Below are 18,460 nucleotides of genomic sequence, written 5' to 3' on the forward strand. Positions count from 1 at the left end.
CATAGAGTTTCACTGGAGGACCTAGAGATTCCTAGACAGAATACTCTACTAGGCCTTTGTAGCTCTTAAAAAGCAACTTAAAAAGCAAAAAAAAAAATGCTCCATGTGTTAAACTGCTGGATAAAATGATGGGATTTGTAGTTACGCAAGGACTTTAGGCTCCTCTGTCTAGGAAGACTATAAATCCCAACACTCTGTAGAAAATGTGAGGCTGAGCTCCCGCAACAGAGGATTCGGCGTTCGACGTCGCAACGGTTCAACTACATCCCTCGCACCGACGAAGTCGCAATGAAACGCATTGGGATATTTCACAACATTTCCCGTTGCGCCACAAGACCCGCTGCAATGCTAGGATGCCCATTATCCCCCTGGAATCGCTGTACAAGGGGCTCTTTGGTGGCTCTCCTTGCACTACGGCCCCAAAGAAGTAGCTATGCTTCTGCTCCTTTCTTGAGAACACGGATGCTGCGCATCATCATCATCATCATCATCACAACGACAAACAAAAACGCTGTGGAGATAAACGCCAAAGGTGTCAAACATTGGATGAAATGAAGGAAATCCTAGGATTTGTTGTAGGGCTTTAGGCTCCTCTGCCAAAGAGTGCTGGTGCCTCAAGGTACTTTAAACAGAGAGGCTGGGAGCATCAAGAGTCATAGAAAAGTCCCAGATTTTGTTCCTGTCCTTCCTGATTTTATTTTGGAGATCCATATATGTCTTTGGAGATCCATAGACGTCAGATTTTATTCCTGTCCTTCCTGAATTTATTTTGGAGAGCCATACATGTCATACATTTTATCCTGGAATATTTCCTTTTGGCTGCCGGTGCCGTCAGAGACCCTTTTATGCCAGTTCCCCAGGTTGGTTTATTTTAACCCAGAACAGGAACAAAATTTGAGACGTCTGTCCGGATGCACCATCGGTCTCTTTGGATGCGCCCATAGGCAGCAGTGGAGCTCTTGCAACAAGGGTGCTGTGCGTTCCCAACAGCAGAGGGCATATCTGAACTACAAAAGATGAGGGAAACAATGTCACACCATTAAATTTTGCCATTATTACCAAAGGGATCAGGGTGCAACACGGTGACAGAACAGCCGGGGATGTTTTCAATATAACAAATGCCCATAAATCAAAGGCTGGCATGTAGCTGGGTCTGTCAAGCCTTTTTGTGTGTTTAAATTGATTTTATACTGTATACACACACACTTCGGTCTTTGCAACAACACAACATTCCTTCAATACAGACATAACAAACAACCAAAACTGAGGATCAGGCCGTGCGTCATCCAGATTGATCCCTGCGAGGATGGAGGAAAGACATGGTTTTTGTTGGTTTTTCGGGCAATGTGGCCATCTTCTAGAAGAGTTTATTCCTGACATTTCACCAGGATCTATGCCTGACATCTTCAGAGAATCTGAATCTTTATCTGAATCTGAATCTATATGCAGGGCATCATTTTACTACACTACTGTTTACAATGGGGCTTTGAGGGTCCATGGATTTTGGTATCCATGGGGGATTTTGGAACCAAACCCCAGAGGATACGAAGGACCCACTGTACTCTTAGGACTTGTAGGATAGGGCCTGACTCCTCTCTTCTCCAGTTTTAACCTTCAAACACACTCTTTGCACATTGCCCCCACTTTTTGCATAGAATGGACGCCAGCCATGACAGCCTTCGACTTCACGAAAGACATATTATTTGGCCCTTGCAGACACACGACCCATATCTCAGATTTACGTCTGGAAGCCACAGGTCCCGAGACAAACCCAAACTGCTAACCCTTCTCCCTACTGAAATCACAGCTATTCTTCTTTTGGTAAGCGTGGCCAAAACCAGACCAAAAATGTCTTAGCGACCCATGTTGCCCAACTATAAAAAGCCTTGGCAATCTAAACAAGTGCTGAGCTGCTTGCGCTCTTTGTTGGCTGTTGAAGCATTTTGCAAAAGACCGCAAATGGAGGAGGAGGAGGAGGAGGAGGAAGAAGACCCCGGGAAGCGCTGCCTTTGAGTGGGATCGGCATAATGCAGCATGGCTCTGTCTGCCCAGCAGCAGGACACTGGGTTGAAAGGATGGAGTGGCACATTGTTCTCTAGACCTGCAATTAGGTTGTCGCCATAAAGCCGCAACGACTGGCGTGGGTGAGAAAACGGCACACTCTGTGTCTGTGACACAATGGGTCTGCAGCCTCGCTGCCACAACGGGGGCCAACTTGTACCCAAGATGTGCCAATTCAGATTGCAACTATTGGCACGATAGGTTTTTTTTTTTTTGTATGTTTTTCGGGCTCTGTGGCCATGTTCTAGAAGAGTTTATTCCTGACGTTTCGCCAGCAGCATCTGTGGCTGGCATCTTCTTCTCAACCAAGGGTCACACAGTGTGTGTGTGTGTGTGTGTGTGTGTGTGTGTGTATGTATACCTTGTAAACCTACAAATCCCTGGATTCCATTGGACAGCCCTATAGCGCTTAAAAGTGGAGAGCGACAGCTTTATATTTACAGTGTAGATGCACCCCTCAGTTATACATTTCTACCTAAGCAGGTGATGTAAGATCTTGGTCCTGTCTCTCTGTCCTTCTTTTCGGAATTGGCTTTTATCTGGTTTCATTTTGACTTTTTTGCTGCATCCTCCAGAGGACCTTGAGACTAGAAAAAAGTGGTCTTTGGAGACTCAGAACTCAATAATAAAAACTGAAAGCAAACTTTTCAGAAGCCCCTTGTGAGAGAAATGCTCTTTAGGAATGTATGCAGTAAAATCTGCTGGGGCAGGTGTCTCATTCATATATATATATATATATATATTTATTTCATATCCCCTCTCAGGGGATATCTATATCTATATCTAAATCTCCATTTGAGAATAGCAACATTCCCTCTAGAAGATATTAGAAAGATTGCAAGGGAATCACAATCTACAGACGTGAACTGCTCCTCCGGCTGAATGTTGGCAGCCAAAGATCTATAAAACAGGTGCAACTTTGCAACCATTGGAAAAACTGGCTGTTAGACTAAAAGTATCATTAAAAAACCCTTCTGCTCCTTTCAGTTCAGCCCTGAACCCCAAGTGAGGATGCAGGGACAAATCTATCTTCATCTATATATAGATGTGGGCACAAAACCACCCCTGCGAGCATTGCCTCGAAGCTGAGTTTGTCCTGCACAAAGCTTGGGAAAATCTCTTTCATGCGCCGCAGTTGCCCAAAGTCATGCCGTTTCTGTGGCTGAGCAGGGATTTGAGACATCTTTGCCGAGGATAAGATAAATGGTTTTTGGTATCCACCGAGGGTCCTGGAATCAAACCTCAGCAGATACCGAGGACCCTCTGCATTTTTGTTTGTCGTTGTGACGACGCACAACATCCATATTCTCGGGAAAGGAGCAGAAACACAGCGACTTCTTTGGGGCCGTTGTGTGAGTCGAGCATTTCAAACACCAAAAAGCTCCTTGCGCAGCGATTCCAGGTGGATAATGGGCATCCTAGCACTATGGCTCTTGTTGCACAATTGGGTGAAATATCCCAATACGTCTCAATGCAGCTTCCTAGAGGTGAGGGATGTCGCTGAATCGTTGCAACGTCGAAAGTTGTCTCCTCTGTTGCAGGATCGCAGCCTAAACATTTCCAAACTTGGGCATCTGCTTAGCAAACTCCATTGCCCTCAAAATTAAGCCCTCGAGTCTCAATTCCTGATGCATCTCTCGTTCACCTAAAAGCACCTCTTCTTCACAAGCATCCTTCCTTTTTCTATATCTTGGAAACCAAAATTAAACATTCGAATGCTCTCTTTTTTCCCCTTTTTGCTTTTGCACGAATAAAAGATAATTAGCAGCAAGGTAAGAACATGCAATTAGAGCCCAACAGGTTATAATTTACGTCTTATCCTCTGATGTGAAACAATTAGTAGAGCGTTAAGATGGCTTCCGTGTCCAACGCTTTAAGGTGAGGATGAACTCCCTCTCCATCTAGAGAGAAACCAACAGCATGGCGACTCCATGCAAGACCCTTGGCTTCGCACCGACAGATCCAACTCATTCAAAGACTTAGGGGTTTATCACACTGGGGCTGATTTCAATATTAGTGCATCTGATTAAATGCATCTGAGGAAGTAGACGCATTTCTATGAAAGCTCACACTGCCAATTTCTTTCAGTTCGGTGCCAAAGGAAGGCGCTACAAGATCCAATTCACATTAGGAGTTTGTCTCACTGGGGCTGGTTTTGACATTAAAGAGAGAATTAGAGCACATTTAAAGCATCCCGCAAATGAAGCAAAAATAGCACATAACTGCATGAATGATCATCACACGCAATTGCGTAAATGAAGCGATGTCGGAAATGCATCGTCACTGAAATCCCAAAAGTCAAAAGATGCGCGTTAATGCTTCTTTGGGACCACTTTAATGGCGGGTTTTGTGCGACGCCGTGTGAAACCATTATGCGATTTCCCCAGGATATTCATGGGATAGACTCCCGATCTCCTTCGTGTGATAAACTCCTGAAAGTGTTAAAAGATCAGATCCTCCCTGAAAGGGAATAATATAAAAAATGTAAGAAATGGCCATAATAGACGATAATCCTTCATGTAAGCGGGATTCACAAGGGGATTCATCAAAGGCTCGGCATATTTCAGGATGGCCCCCTGCCAGACTTTCCGCGACGGGGATCTGGAAATGAGAGATCTGTGTTATTTAACCCTCTTTACAGCCCTTCTCTTTACCTCCATTCGGAAACAGCCATCTTCCAAAAATGCAAAAGAGCTTTATTTAGGAGGTGGAACTTGTTAGGGATTTAATGAGCATCCGGCAGTCAGCTGATTCTGCTCCTTTGGGCTTTTCATATTGAGGCCAAGATTTCCAGTTTGTTTTAGTATTTTTTTTTTTTTTTTTTTTTTTGCATAACGCTGAATTTACAAAGGCTTTTGGCTCATCCGCAGACAGCGGACGGTCAGCGAGAGAGAATAAAAAGTGACAGGCAAAGCAAACCGAGGAAAAGAAAACCATAACACTTTGCAAAAACCAAGAAACGAGCAGGGAAATTGTCTTTAAACTCTTCTTCTTTTTAACCTGAGTAAGGGAGGCTGGGCAATTTAATGCCCATTTGCCTCCACTTCCAAACATCAGCCTTTATTACAGTCCCGCCGTTGGTGCAAATAATCGCCCGCCTTGTATCTCCAACATCGCATTGTTAGCAAAAGGTTGCGCGGAACCATTGTGCGATTGGGCCAGTTGGCATTTCCTGAAATGCCACCCCAAAGGACACGGCAATTATAAGTTAATAATAGAAGCAAAGCATGGCCCCTGGACCTGAGATTCTGGGATCTTCAGTCTCGCAAAATAACTTTTCCAATCTCTGGGTTAGTTTAAGCTAACTCTGGAAAATCTCTCACCACAACTGTGCAGATGTAGCTGGTGGCGGCACATTTCAGTGTTCCCGAAGTGCATAATATCACTTCCAGCTGTTATTATGGACAAATTTCGGACAGTTTTGACATTTTTCTTTTGTGTTTTGCGCCTCAGCGGCTTTGGACCACTATAATTTGGACACAACTGGGGTGGATCTGGGGAGTTTCAGGGTGGATCCCTTTACATGCCGATCTTCTGTAAATCTTTCCAGCCAGATGCACAAACATTTGGCTACAGAATATAATCCTAACCTCATTCTTTCAGCTAAAGAGGCGAAAGATAGCCTTTATTCCACTTGAATCTTTGCTCAAACTGATTCCCCCCCCCCCTTTTCTACTCCCCTCTTATGTTCTTTGGTATTTGTTTCTCTCTTGCCTATTTTCCCACCAGGCTTTGGTTTCTGGAAGTGAGGCGAAGTAGTCACTTTCAATGCGCTTGGGGTGCTCTGCATTGCTCAATTAACTTCCGTCTGGAGGCCATTCTCTGCTTTTTTGCGACCTTTAGGAGCATAAATGGAAGCTCATTACGCTGCGCAAGGCTGCTTCCTTTCATCTGGAATGCAAAATGTAATTTTGTATTTTGAAACCTTCCCCTCGCTCCCTTGATCTTCCTGAACAACAACAACAACAACAACATGTGCCACCTGAAGCAATGTTCTGTTGACAGGCAATGCACAATGCTTTGGTAAAATTCTCAGACAAATTCCAACAAACGCGCACTTATTTCATCAAATGATGAAACAGCCATTGAAATGCCTGTTGGATTTTCATGGCCTTGAGCATGCTTTGAGCATGGAAGTAAGTAGTTCACAAACAATTACAGAGAGTTATACAGCTTGTAATGAGTAACTTGCCCAATGGCAAGAGTGTAACTACAACACACTACAACTGTAAGTTAAATGAAGGGTAACTTTTCTCCTTTTCAGGGGTATAACGGTAACTTATTTGCTTTCCAAGTTACCAGATTCTAGGCACACTAAGAAGCAGAGGAGGAAGATCACATTGTTCAAGTGCTGGCTCATGTTGCGCCTAGTGCTGCTGATTTGCATTATGTTGTGGATGTTGGAGCAGATGGTATTCATGAAATGATGATGATGATGATGATGATGATGATGATGATGATGATGGCTTGAATCCTTGCTGGGTAGCTACGAATGCACAACTTACCCTTATGTAACTGCTATATATAATATGTTCATCGTTCCCATAATTGGTTGCCATATTCCAGTTCCATATATCCAGGCATTTAATTTGCATGTTATTACAATTATGCACATTTTAATTGTGCAAGTTCAGCGCATGAATAGTTGCACTTTTTTCTACCATTGTGTTTCGACCTTGGTATGTATTTTGTGCACTTTGGTGGGCCAAAGAAAGGTGTTTTGTGGATTTTGGATGCTATTGTACTTTGCAGAGTGCTTTGGAAGGCAGTGGACTACCCTTCTTTGGAGATCTGCAAACCAAGGTTGGATGGACATCTTTTGGGATGCTTACAATAGTAGGGAGCTGGACTACATGTCCCTTGTGGTCCATTCCAATTCTAAATCATATTTAAAAAAAAAAAAAAGGGGGGGGGGAGACTTTCTGTACCCTGGTTCAGTCATCAATAAAAATGGAGACTGTTATCAAGAAATCAGACTTAAGAATCTGGGTGCATCTGCACTGTAAAAATAATGCAGTTTGACACCGCTTTCAGTGTTGCTGGAGCCATGGCTGTTAAAGCGGTGTCAAACTGCATTATTTCCACAGTATAGATACACCTAATTAAAAAAATTAGAGGATGCACCTAGACTATAGGAATAATGCTGAAGACAAAACTGGAGGAGGCATGTTTGCAAACCCTTTAGATCTGGGAGAGGTAGGTTTTCCACTTGGAGCCCTCCTGCCTTACAAAGGTGCTTCACATGGCTTGGATTTGGCTTGAGATTTGAGTAAAGAAGCCATTGCTTCACTCTCGGTAGGGGTCCAGCCTTAAAACATAGCTGCCGATGCTCCAGGTACAGCCAGCCGCCACCACATCAAACCAGGAATATGACAGGCCTATAATCAGAGTCTTGGTTGCGCATATTTTCCTTCCAGCCCTTCTATTTCCTTTGCAAAAAAAATGTGCATTAGGCTAATTTTGTTTTCTCCCCAAGGCCTCCAGTCGACTTGTAAGCAGCAACACCTGCCTCGAATGCAAAGGTAGGATTGGTTGGGTCTCTGCTGTCCTCTGAGGCGCCTTTCTTTCCCCCCGCTTCCTGCCATGAGACTTTCTTTGCCATGCATTTGCCAGCCAAGAGGGTGACATGAGTGACACGCGAGTAGGAGGGAAAGTGACAGATGGATCAAAAGTAATTGCCGAGTGCGGTGCACTTACAGGGTTTTCTACTTGTTAAGGCTGCACTGGAGCTGATTTTTGCTTCTCGCCCGGCTGCTACAATCCTCCCCATCTGTTGCTTGATCAGCTTTCTGACAGAATGGAAGCTGATCTCGAAAATCTGCTTGCAAAACGTCCTCCAGAAGGATGCTCTCTCTTTCTCTCTGTGTGTGTATGTGTATTTGTGTGAGAGGTGCCTAGCACTGTATGTATTTAAGGGCTGAGATGGAGTAGGATGTGCAACCCTTCATCAGTTCATGGATTGCAGTTCTCAGCTGTAATGTCCAAAGACTGCTAGAAGTGGCACAGTGCTATGTATTCCTGCATGGCTGAAGGGCATTGGACTAATCACTAATGGCTCCTTGGGGTCACTTCCAGCTCTAGGATGCTGCGATTCTGTCATATCTGGAGGATGGTTGCTGGTGTTGTGTGCCTCCAAGTCATTTCTGACTTCTAAGGCAAACTAATTCTAGGGTTTCCTTGGCCAGTTTCCTCTTAGGGATTTGCCATGGCCATCCTCTGAGGCTGAGAGAGTGTGACTTGCCCAATATCACCCAATGGGTTTTTTTTATACTCAAGTGGAGAATCGAACCCTGCTCTCCAGCATCGTAGTCCAACGCTTGAACCATGCTGGCCTCCCATCACTTTTAAGTGTGGTTGTGTCATCCTATGGAATCCTGGGATTTGTAGTTTCTCTTCTCCATAGTTGGTAGCTTATCCCAATGGGACATTCGTTTTGCATTTCAAGCGAAATGGTTTTACCAAGGCCCCTTGGATGGTTAACCTATGGCAGCTTTGTTTTATCCATTTCAATTTCTGGATTGAAGACCACTCTTGTCTGTTCTTGATCTACTTTAGTTACAAACTTTCCCAGCATTCACAAGGTCTTTGTCCTTCTCTGCCAGATGCTGGTGACTCACCAAAACTACAAATCCCAGGATTCCACAGGATGGGGCCATGACAATTAAAGGGATGTCAATCAGCATTATTTCGGCAGGAGGCTCAGAGGGGAATTTGGCATTGCCTTCTTGTGAAATATAGTCTAGAGCACCTGGTATTATTCCCTGGCGGTCTCCCTTCCATGTGCTAACCAGGTCTGACCTGCTTAGCTTCTGAGATCAGGCGCAATCTGCTCTTTCGCACATGACTCCTGTAATCCACTCTTGTTACACAAGTATAGCTTGTAACATTCATAATATTACAAAACAAATGAACTGATTATCATATTGCAGCCTTGGGGCGATTCCAGGTGGAAACAGAAGTTATACATGAAACACTGGATGTTGCAAATGCTGAATATTCAGAAATGGAGCATCACTGAGTGCATGCTTTGCCTAATAAATTTGCATTGAGTTTCCAGGACTGACCGCAACAGTTATATTCCCACAAATATACATTTCTGGGTTTCCTATTTTTAATTTACTGGGGGAGTTTGAAGGGTTCAGGAAACAATAGGTCTCCATGCTTCCTCCTTCACCAATTGTGCATCTGGACTGTAGAAATAATGCAGTTTGACACCACTTTAAGTGCTCTAGCTTCCTTCCTATAGAATCCTGGGATTTTATAAGGCCTTTAAAGGTTTTATAAGACCTTTTATAAGGCCAGAGAGTGTCGTGTAGTGGTTTGAACATTGGACTAGGACTCTGGAGAGCAGGGTTCGAATCCTTGCTCAACCATGGAAACCCATTGGTTGACTCTGGGCAAGTCACACTCTCTCAGCCTCAGGGGATGGCAATGGCAATGGCAAACCTCTTCTGAACAAATCTTGCCAAGGAAACCTTATGATAGATTCACAGAAATGACTTGAAAGCACACAACACACACTCAAATTGCAAACACAGGAGGTGGCCACAGCAGTTAAAGTGGATTCATAGCACTATAAGAGTGTATTGTGCGATATTCTGCTCAGTCTCAGAGGATGGCGATAGCAAACCCCGCTCTGAACAAATCTTGCCAAGAAAACCCCATGATAGGTTCGCCTTAGGGTCTCTGTAAGTTGGAAAAGATTTGAAGGCACACAACAACCAACAAGGTTGGATTCATGGTGGAAATGGCCTTAGCGCATGAACGCAGTCCACATTTGAACTAGGATTTGCCCTTGTGTGTTGTGTAGTCACACTGGAGGGTTGCAGAAACTGGTGCAAGAACTGGCCTGTGTAGACATGCCCAAAGATAGAAGCACAGTACAGTTGGCCCTCTGTATCCGCGGATTCCTTATCCACGGATTCGAGCATCCATGGCTTCAAAGTACTTTTGAAAATATGTTAATCTCAATAAGCGAAGCCTGATGTTGACATTTTATATAAGCAGAACCATTGGACTTTGCCATTGTGTTTCATGGGTCTTGAGTATCCATGCATTTTGTAATCCACGGAGGCTCCTGCACCCAAAGTCTAGTGGATACCAAGGGCCCACTGTGCAAGCAAATTGCTCAAAGGAAATGTGAAGTCGAAGGCTTTCACGGCCGGCATCCATAGTTTTTTGTGGGATTTTCAGGCTGTGTTGCCATGTCCTAGAAGTGTTTATTCCTGACGTTTTGCCAGCTGGTGAAGAAGCCAGGGGAGCTTCGAAAGCTGGCAACGTGTCTGTTGTGCATTTTGGTTGGTCCAATAAAAACATCCCCAGGATCGGCAACCACAAGATGGTGGTCATCCTACTGATGTTGGGTCGTTTTAAACCCACAATTCCCTTAACAATGATAGATTCGTCTGGAAGAGACGGAGGATGTCTTGGCAGCTTGGCAGGTACTTAGTGCCCAGAGATGAATAAAAGATAAATCGCCCCTTGTGTGGATGAAAGAACCAAGCTGTCAGTCAACACAGAATTGAGGATGAGATGATTTTGGCACGGCGAGGACGACCGCCAGCAAAGCGGTACAAGGGAGAAGTAATGAGGATTTAACAAGGGTTTCAGGATGACGTGGCAACACCATCCTTAGAAATCAGGATGGATGGAAACCTGATTTTTCATTTTAAAAATTGGCGTGTTTCGAATTCCCTTCCTGCCTCCTATCCCTACTATCCTGAAATCAGAAATGATGCCCTAACCCTAAAGGAGGATAAGGCACCGAAAAGTGTAGGACATTGAAGAAAAATGTAGGGCATGACCAAATAAAAGCTAGACAGACTCTTAGAAATGTAAATCCACACTTCATAGTCATGCTCAAAATGGAGGACCTTTTGGAATTCCTCCTGGACAGAAGGCTGAAATTGCTATGGAATTCTGGGAAATGTATCTTGGCCTCAGAGCTCTCTGACCGAGAAGGCAAAATGTCTCACAAAACTACCATTCCCAGAATTCCATAACAGTATAACCGTTCTATGGAGGTTATCACACTGGAACTGACTGTGGCATTAAAGAGAGATTGAAGCGCATTTAAAGCATCCCGTGAATGAAGCAGAAATGGCGAGTAATTGCGCAAATGATGATCGTGCGCAATTGCGCAAATGAAGTGATACCAGAAATGAATTGTCACTGAAATCCCAAAAGTAAAAAGATGCGCGTTAATGCTTCTTTGTGACCACGTTAATGGCGGGTTTTGTGCAACGTCGTGTGCAGTCCTCTGCATGCTTGAGCTGTTATCTTCTATATACTCTTACCTGGGAGAAAGCTCCACCGGACAAAGTGGAACTGACTTTTTGGGTAAATATGGATGGCATTGCAGTGTGGAGTGATGTTGTTGTTGCAAATAATCAATGAGAGCAGACATATTGACCTTTCAAACAGACATAATGCAGACTGTGTGATGCCACCGTCTTTTCAATAGCTACTTCCAGCTGTCTCTGGTGGAAATGACTTAAACCTTTCTTGAACTGATGGAAGGCCGATGCACTGAGCGACCCGAAAGATAGACAAGACAGAGAGTGCCCTGTCGCCTCTCCTTACATCCTCTCCAGATGCCTTCCGTCACTCCGGCCACAGATGACTTTATTGAAGTTTTCGTTCTTGTGCACCTTCAAGGCATTTCCGACTTATGGCGACCCTATTGTGAGGTTTTCTTGGCACAATTGGTTCAGAAGAGGCTTGCTATGGCCTTCCTCTGAGGCTGAGAGAGTGCCATTTGCACAAGGTTACCCAGTGGGTTTGCATCGCTGCGCCGGCAATCGAACCCTGGTCTCCAGAGTCATAGTCCAGCGCTCAAACCACTATGGCGCACTACACTTTCCAAAATAAAAATAATCTCTTTCACATATGTATATATAGTGCTTTAATCCCATTTGTACCGACAGGGCTCTATACTATGCAGTCTTGGGATTTTCAGTCTGGTGAACCCCTGTATTCCCTTACCTTACAGTAGACCATATGAAATCCCTCACGAAACTATATAACCCATGTTCCCTTGGATGGCGTCCTGGCTGTTAAGAAGGGCTATACAGTACTTGTAAATGCAAACCATCCTTCAACATTTCACAAATGGTAACCGGGACTCATGTGGCTGAGCGACATCATAGGAGGCATCTGCACTGTGGAAATAATGCCGTTTGACACCGCTTTAACTGCTCTGGCTTTGTCTTCCCAAACCCTGGCATTTGCATTTTTGTGAGGCACCCGTCCAATTTGGTAGAGAAAGTTAAAGACCTTGTAAGACCACACATCCCAAGGTTGCATAGGAGAGAGCAACCGCACTTAAAGTGGTGTCAAACTGCGTCATTTCTCCAATGTAGATGCACCCTTAGCATGGTCAAGAAAGCAAAGGTTATTAATGAGGAAGATCATACAAGTTAGGAAAGGCTGCAACAGTTTTGCTTTTGCCTTAGCCAACTGGGAAGGGCAAGACTCAGTCGCCTCCTTGCTCCTTCTCCTTGTTGAGCTTATTGAGTTAGTTAACTCAATGCTTTTGCACTTTGCCGCAATTTAAGTAAGGGGAAAATGGAGGAGAGAGAAACCGGGACATTTTGAAAGTGGACGAACAAGTGGGATGGCAGAGGATTAATCCGGACGGTTGCTTCCAAATCAGGACTATTGGAGAATATGTTTTTTTCCAAACTCTGCAGAAACGCGAAGAGGGTCAGAGTTTTTCTGGAGAGCGTTGTACGAAAGTAGACGCAGGCGCTAGAAATTTGCCAGCTCCTCGGGCGTTAAAATGCTCATCCTCACTAAGTGCAGCCTCTCTTAATGAATTAAAGATGAAAAGTCACAGTAGGGGGCAAAACTGTGAGAGCGGGGAAAAGGGTTTCCTTAAAGGGCCAATTTTCCAACTATTTGAAATCTCCAGTCCTTTTAAAAGCAGTCTTTAATCTCAGAGCATGTGCATCAAAACAATGTGTATTGTAAATCTCCATATGCCAAGTGGTGCATTCATTCTGCTACGCAACTCTTGTGTTGAATAGCAAATGTTGCCCAACTGGACCAAGACGACATATAAATGCATGCACACCCATGTGTGTTTCCATGCACTTCCATGTGCAATGGATCACATGTGCAACTCCACTTCTCTAACTTGAACTGAATGTCCTTGCTCTGCCTCAGGCAAATATGCGCAGACGCATTCACAGGGGAGCTTACACATGTGTAAGGCCCTAACAAAATTTTAGCGTCTCTTCCACACTGCAGAATTAATGCAGTTTGGCACCACTTTAAATGTCATGGCTCCATCCTAAGGAATCCTGGGATTTGTAGTTTGTTGGAGGGAGGCACCAGAGCGCTCTGATAAAGACGGCTAAATGATTATGCAAAATGATTTCACATGACATCTCACAAAATCTGCCATTAAAGTGGTCACAAAGAAGCATTAACACACGCATCTTTTTACTTTCAGGATTTCAGCGACAATGCACTTCTGATGTCACTTTGTGAAGTTGCATTTGTGGTAATCATTGGCTCAGTTACTTGCCGTTTTCACTTTGTTTGCGGGATGCTTTAAACGCGCTTTAGTCTCTCTTTAATGCTGAAATTAGCCCTGGTGTGACAAACTGGAAAGGTAGGTCACCTCAGAGTTGCCATAATTTGGAAATGCGCACACATACGCATGCACACATCATGAGCACTCATCCTTCTTTAGACCAAGCCAGAAGGACTTGGTGCCAATGGAAAATAAGGGGAATATAGTGGACATATCCCATTGCTTGGACAACTGTTAAGCCAAAGAAATGCCAGCCATTTCCAGGGAACAAACGGTTCCTTTGGTGGAATCTGTTGACTGGGTGAATGTAAAGGAAACACCTTTTGCTCCTTCCCTGCTTTAATGCAAAGAGAGGTGGAGAGACGGATTGATCGCAGCTTGCTAAGGAAGGCTCAGATTCTATTACAGCCATCGATCCCCATAAATAAACATGTAAAGCCCGGCAACAAATCATATTGGTTTGCAGACAAACCAAAGCAATGTTCATGTGAAGACTTGTAATTCCTCTGGGGAAGGATCGATTTACTTTGGCTCACCCATATCAACCTGTTCAGAGCTATCTCTCACAGGCAGGAGGCAAAGGCACAAGCGCAATTAAAATTCCCTGCGCATCAAATCGCCCTCGTCCGCATTATCTTCATCCTCATCCAATAATCGCTCATCAAAACATTAGGAAGAACTTCTTTACTGGAAGAACCGTTTGGCGGTGGAGCAGGTTGCTTCCAGGGATGCGGTGATGGATCCTTCTTCTTTGGATAGGCAACTTTGTAGTTGTGCGTTCTTTCATGGCAAGGGACTACATGGCCTTTATGGTCCCTGTCAGGAAAAAGCCACATGGGATATATAGTCACAAGAAATATAATATGTATATGGATGTATTTGAAAGTAACACGACACAGCAAAAGCAATTGAAATGTCACATAGGTGTTGCATATAATGTAATTAGAAGGTCCTAAAAGCCAAGGACATATGTGGCAAGGACAAAGTGAAAAGGTGCAAATTGATATCACCTGAAAGTCATTGAGTGGACAGTAATGTATGATGCAATGTGAGGTCAAGATTGAGCCAAGTATTGTATGTCAATCATAATGTATGTACACGCCCAGGAGGTGGCAACTGTATAATCAATAGAGAGACAAATGTCTATATAAGCAACAATGTATGGCAATACTTTTTTGTGGGTATGAGGAGTATAGTAGTGTGAGTTTTGTGAGTAGTGAATTGTTTTGTGCATAGTGTATATATTAGAATAAAAGTAGATCTTTAAAGAAGACTACTGTGTTGACTGGTGTCTTGAGAGCAGAACAAGAACCAGCAGATTCCAGAGAAGATTAGAAGACATCTTCAGCCAATTCTCAGAGCTACTGGTCAAGCTGATTGTTCTTCCGCTAACCAGGGGGTGAGAGTGAAAGCCAGGAGAAGAGCTGCAACTCCCATCATCCCTAACAGTCCCTTCCAACTCTATGGAGTTTATCACATGGAAGTCAAAGTGCCCAAATTTGGTACAAAAATGGGTTTTAAATCCCGGGAACATCCTACAAGAGCGGGATTGTTTTCAGACAAGTCACGCGAATTAAGCATTAACGTGACATTCAGCTGTACAAAAAGCGACACAATCGCACCACTTTTTAACGTCGGGATTTAATGCTTAATTTGAGCGATGTCGTCTGAAAACAATCCCTCTCTCGCTGTTCCCTAACAGATATCCAATTGCTTCCATATTCATGAATGCAAGAAAAAGGAGAGACCAACAGGTTGCCACCAGTCCCTCTCTTTGGTTTCCAGCCAGATCTCAGAGAAAGAGAGAGAGAGAGAGAATGAAAGACGGAAAGAATGCAAATTATGTCACTGAGCCACACTGAACAAATTATGTTAAACCTTTGATCAATCGTGAGACAAGGCTGCATTTCAGAAGTTTTCTTTTGATCTGGGTTGACGATTAAATGTTTCCCGAAGTCTTCCAAATACATTTGGGTGTACTTTTTTCTTTTTGTCAAGGTTCCTTGTTCAGCACACACAATCCTCCGCTAAAAACAAAGATGTTCATGCTAAAGGTTGGACCGGGATACTTCTAGGAATAAGGATGGTGTCAAAATGGAAGCAGATAGTTCCAGCCTCAATTGAGTGATGTATCGACTCGAGGAGTGCATCCTTTTGTTATTGTGTGCCTCCAAGTTATTGCCAACTTCTGGCGACCCTAAGGGAATCCTATCATATCCAGGGCTGAAAGTGTGTGGCTTGCCTTGCATTGAGTCATGACAGTCGAAGCATTGTCAAACTGCATTCATTCTGCAGTGCAGATGCAGGCTTGATTCCCCAACAAGAACATGCGTTGAATGATAAGCTGTGAGAAACTGTGGTTGGGATTCAATGCACCATTCTTAATGGCGTCACCAAAGGAAGGGAGGGATTCCTACCTCTCATGTTTTGACTTGGAAACTGCAAGGTCTGAAATGATCTTGAGCTGGTAACCCTAAAAGGAACTTAAGTTGACATAAAACACTAACAGGATGCCACGCACCAGAAAACAGGTCTCCAAATTTTTCATATTGCACAAAAATGAGCCAAGTGTCGATGTTCAGCCGTAACCATTCTCAAAAGGCACTGAGGTCAGGATGCGACACCCCTCTGCCAAAAACCCTATTAACAGGCATCGGGACTTTAATAGGAGATGACACTATAATTAGTAGATCAAATAAGGATTAATGATGTTTAATCCTCACCGTTCTACTGCTTTTCTTTGGAAGAGGCCATCTCGCCTCCGGGCTAAATAAACCTCAGCTGTTCATGGCCATCTGGAACAAAACGTACCCTATATGGATAATGCCCAGGTGATATAATGTCTTGTCCTTGCTTACCAAGCGTTTGCTTCAGGAGAGTTTCTCTCTGTTCTTCCTGCATCTGTCTAGCCTGGAACAGATTTGGAATAAACCAGCAATTGGTTGTTCGTCACAACAGCTATCTATTAAGGTCTGCTTTCAGAGGCAGCTGTTGTTGTTAACTGCTGGCAAATCGACTTCGGGTGACCCTACGGACAAGAGACTTGCAAGACAGCTTATTACCAACAGCCTCAATGAAGCCTTGCAAGCTCAGGGCCATTGGCTTCCTTGACGGTCGATCCATCCATGTTGTGGTCTTCCTCTTTACCTACCGCCTTCCATTTTACAAAGCTTTGGAAGGCGATGGACTTTCCTTCTTTGGAGATCTTTACAAAGAGGTTGGATGGCTGTCTCTCAGGAGTGCTTTAGTTGTGTATTCATGTATGGTCAGGGGTTGGACTAGGTGGCCCTTGAGGCCCGTTCCAACTCAAGATTTCATGTTTCTAAGGATTACTGTCTTTAGTAATGAGTTGTATGGTCTCATAATACATCCAAAGCAGTAGGCCTTTGGATACCAGTTGCTGAAGGTTTCAAGAAAGAGGACATTACTGCTCTCAGGCCCTGCATGGAGGCTTTTCATAATCATCTGACCACTAGTTTTTTGTGGGTTTTCCAGGCACAGGTTCTAGATGTTTTTCCTGATGCTTCACCAGCATATTTCTCTGAAGATGCCAGCCACAGATGTTGGTGAAATGTCAGGAAAAAAACCCTCTTCTAGAACATGGTCCCCCAAAAATCCCACAAAAATCTATGGATGCCTGCCATGAAAGACTTTGACTTAACATCTGACCACTGTTGGAACACAATGCTCTGGTCTCAACGAGCTTCAAAACCTTTCTTATATTATGTCGTTGGTCTTTTTAATGTTCCTGTGAGAAGCAGCAATCTACTATTAAGTCTGGCAACTGAAGGCATCTAGCATGAGAGATTATGGTCCAGCAAAGACAGGAGAGATGCATATCCTTCAACTGTTCTTGATTTGGCAGGGACAGTCCCAATAAAATCCACTGCCTTCATACAAACTCTATGGCAGGGGTCTTTTCTATCCTGGCTGCTGAGGGTCATTGCAACCTGAGCGCCTAGGATGGGAGCCTGGATCTTCTAAGCCAGCAGTTCTCAACCTGTGGGTCACAACCCCTTTGGGGGTTAAACGAATCTTTCACAGGGGTCACCTAAAACCATTGGAAAAGACATATTTCTGATGGTCTTAGGTACTGAGACTGTCAGTTGGGGGTCACCACAACATGAGGAACTGCATTAGAAAGGTTGAGAACCACTGTTCTAGGTGAATGTGGGGCAACCTTTGGTTCTCCTCCAAGTATTTTGTCCTAGAACTCCTCTTTAACTACATCATCATGGTCAATAGTAAGGGTCTGTAAGAAATCTAGGATTGTAGGAACCCTCTGGAGGTTCTTCACTATGTAACAACACTGCTTTACCACTGAGACGCAGCTCTTCCCATTAGGACCTTTGTTGCTCTTTCCTACTAGAGAGCTTGCAAGCTCCATGCAGATGTGTCTTTCCCTCTTTGGCTATTTTGTCCTTGTAGCCATGTATCCACCTCCCTCAAAATCGCTGCCAGCTGCTTGGACCTTTGGTTGTTGGGCCATTCTTGTGCTCTGATTTTGCCCAGTGTTGGCAACCATGGCTGGTCACCGTTGTCGTTGAACAAAGCAAGGTTTTGACCCTCTGGGATCCTCAGATGAGTTGCGTAAGGACCATCTGCACCGCCTTTGTTCTGACTTGCAAAGCAAAGAAAGCTGATCCCCATGAGAGTCTATTCTTAGACCTTGTCTAACACAATGACACAGCGATGGGTTGGAAGGACATTTTTTGGTACTGACTTCGCCGTTGTGTACGGTTGCTATAAATGGAGTCCGGCATTGTGTTAGTCGGCTCACGGCCTCCCAGTCACCTTTCTACGTCTTATTCCTTCATCGTCCATCTTCTGCTACAGGGTTCGGACACATAACCAGAATTA

Source organism: Sceloporus occidentalis, unplaced genomic scaffold, assembly GCF_023333645.1.
Source record: "Sceloporus occidentalis isolate IW3139 unplaced genomic scaffold, rSceOcc1.0.p SCAF_8, whole genome shotgun sequence".
In the NCBI taxonomy this organism is placed as follows: Eukaryota; Metazoa; Chordata; class Lepidosauria; order Squamata; family Phrynosomatidae; genus Sceloporus; species Sceloporus occidentalis.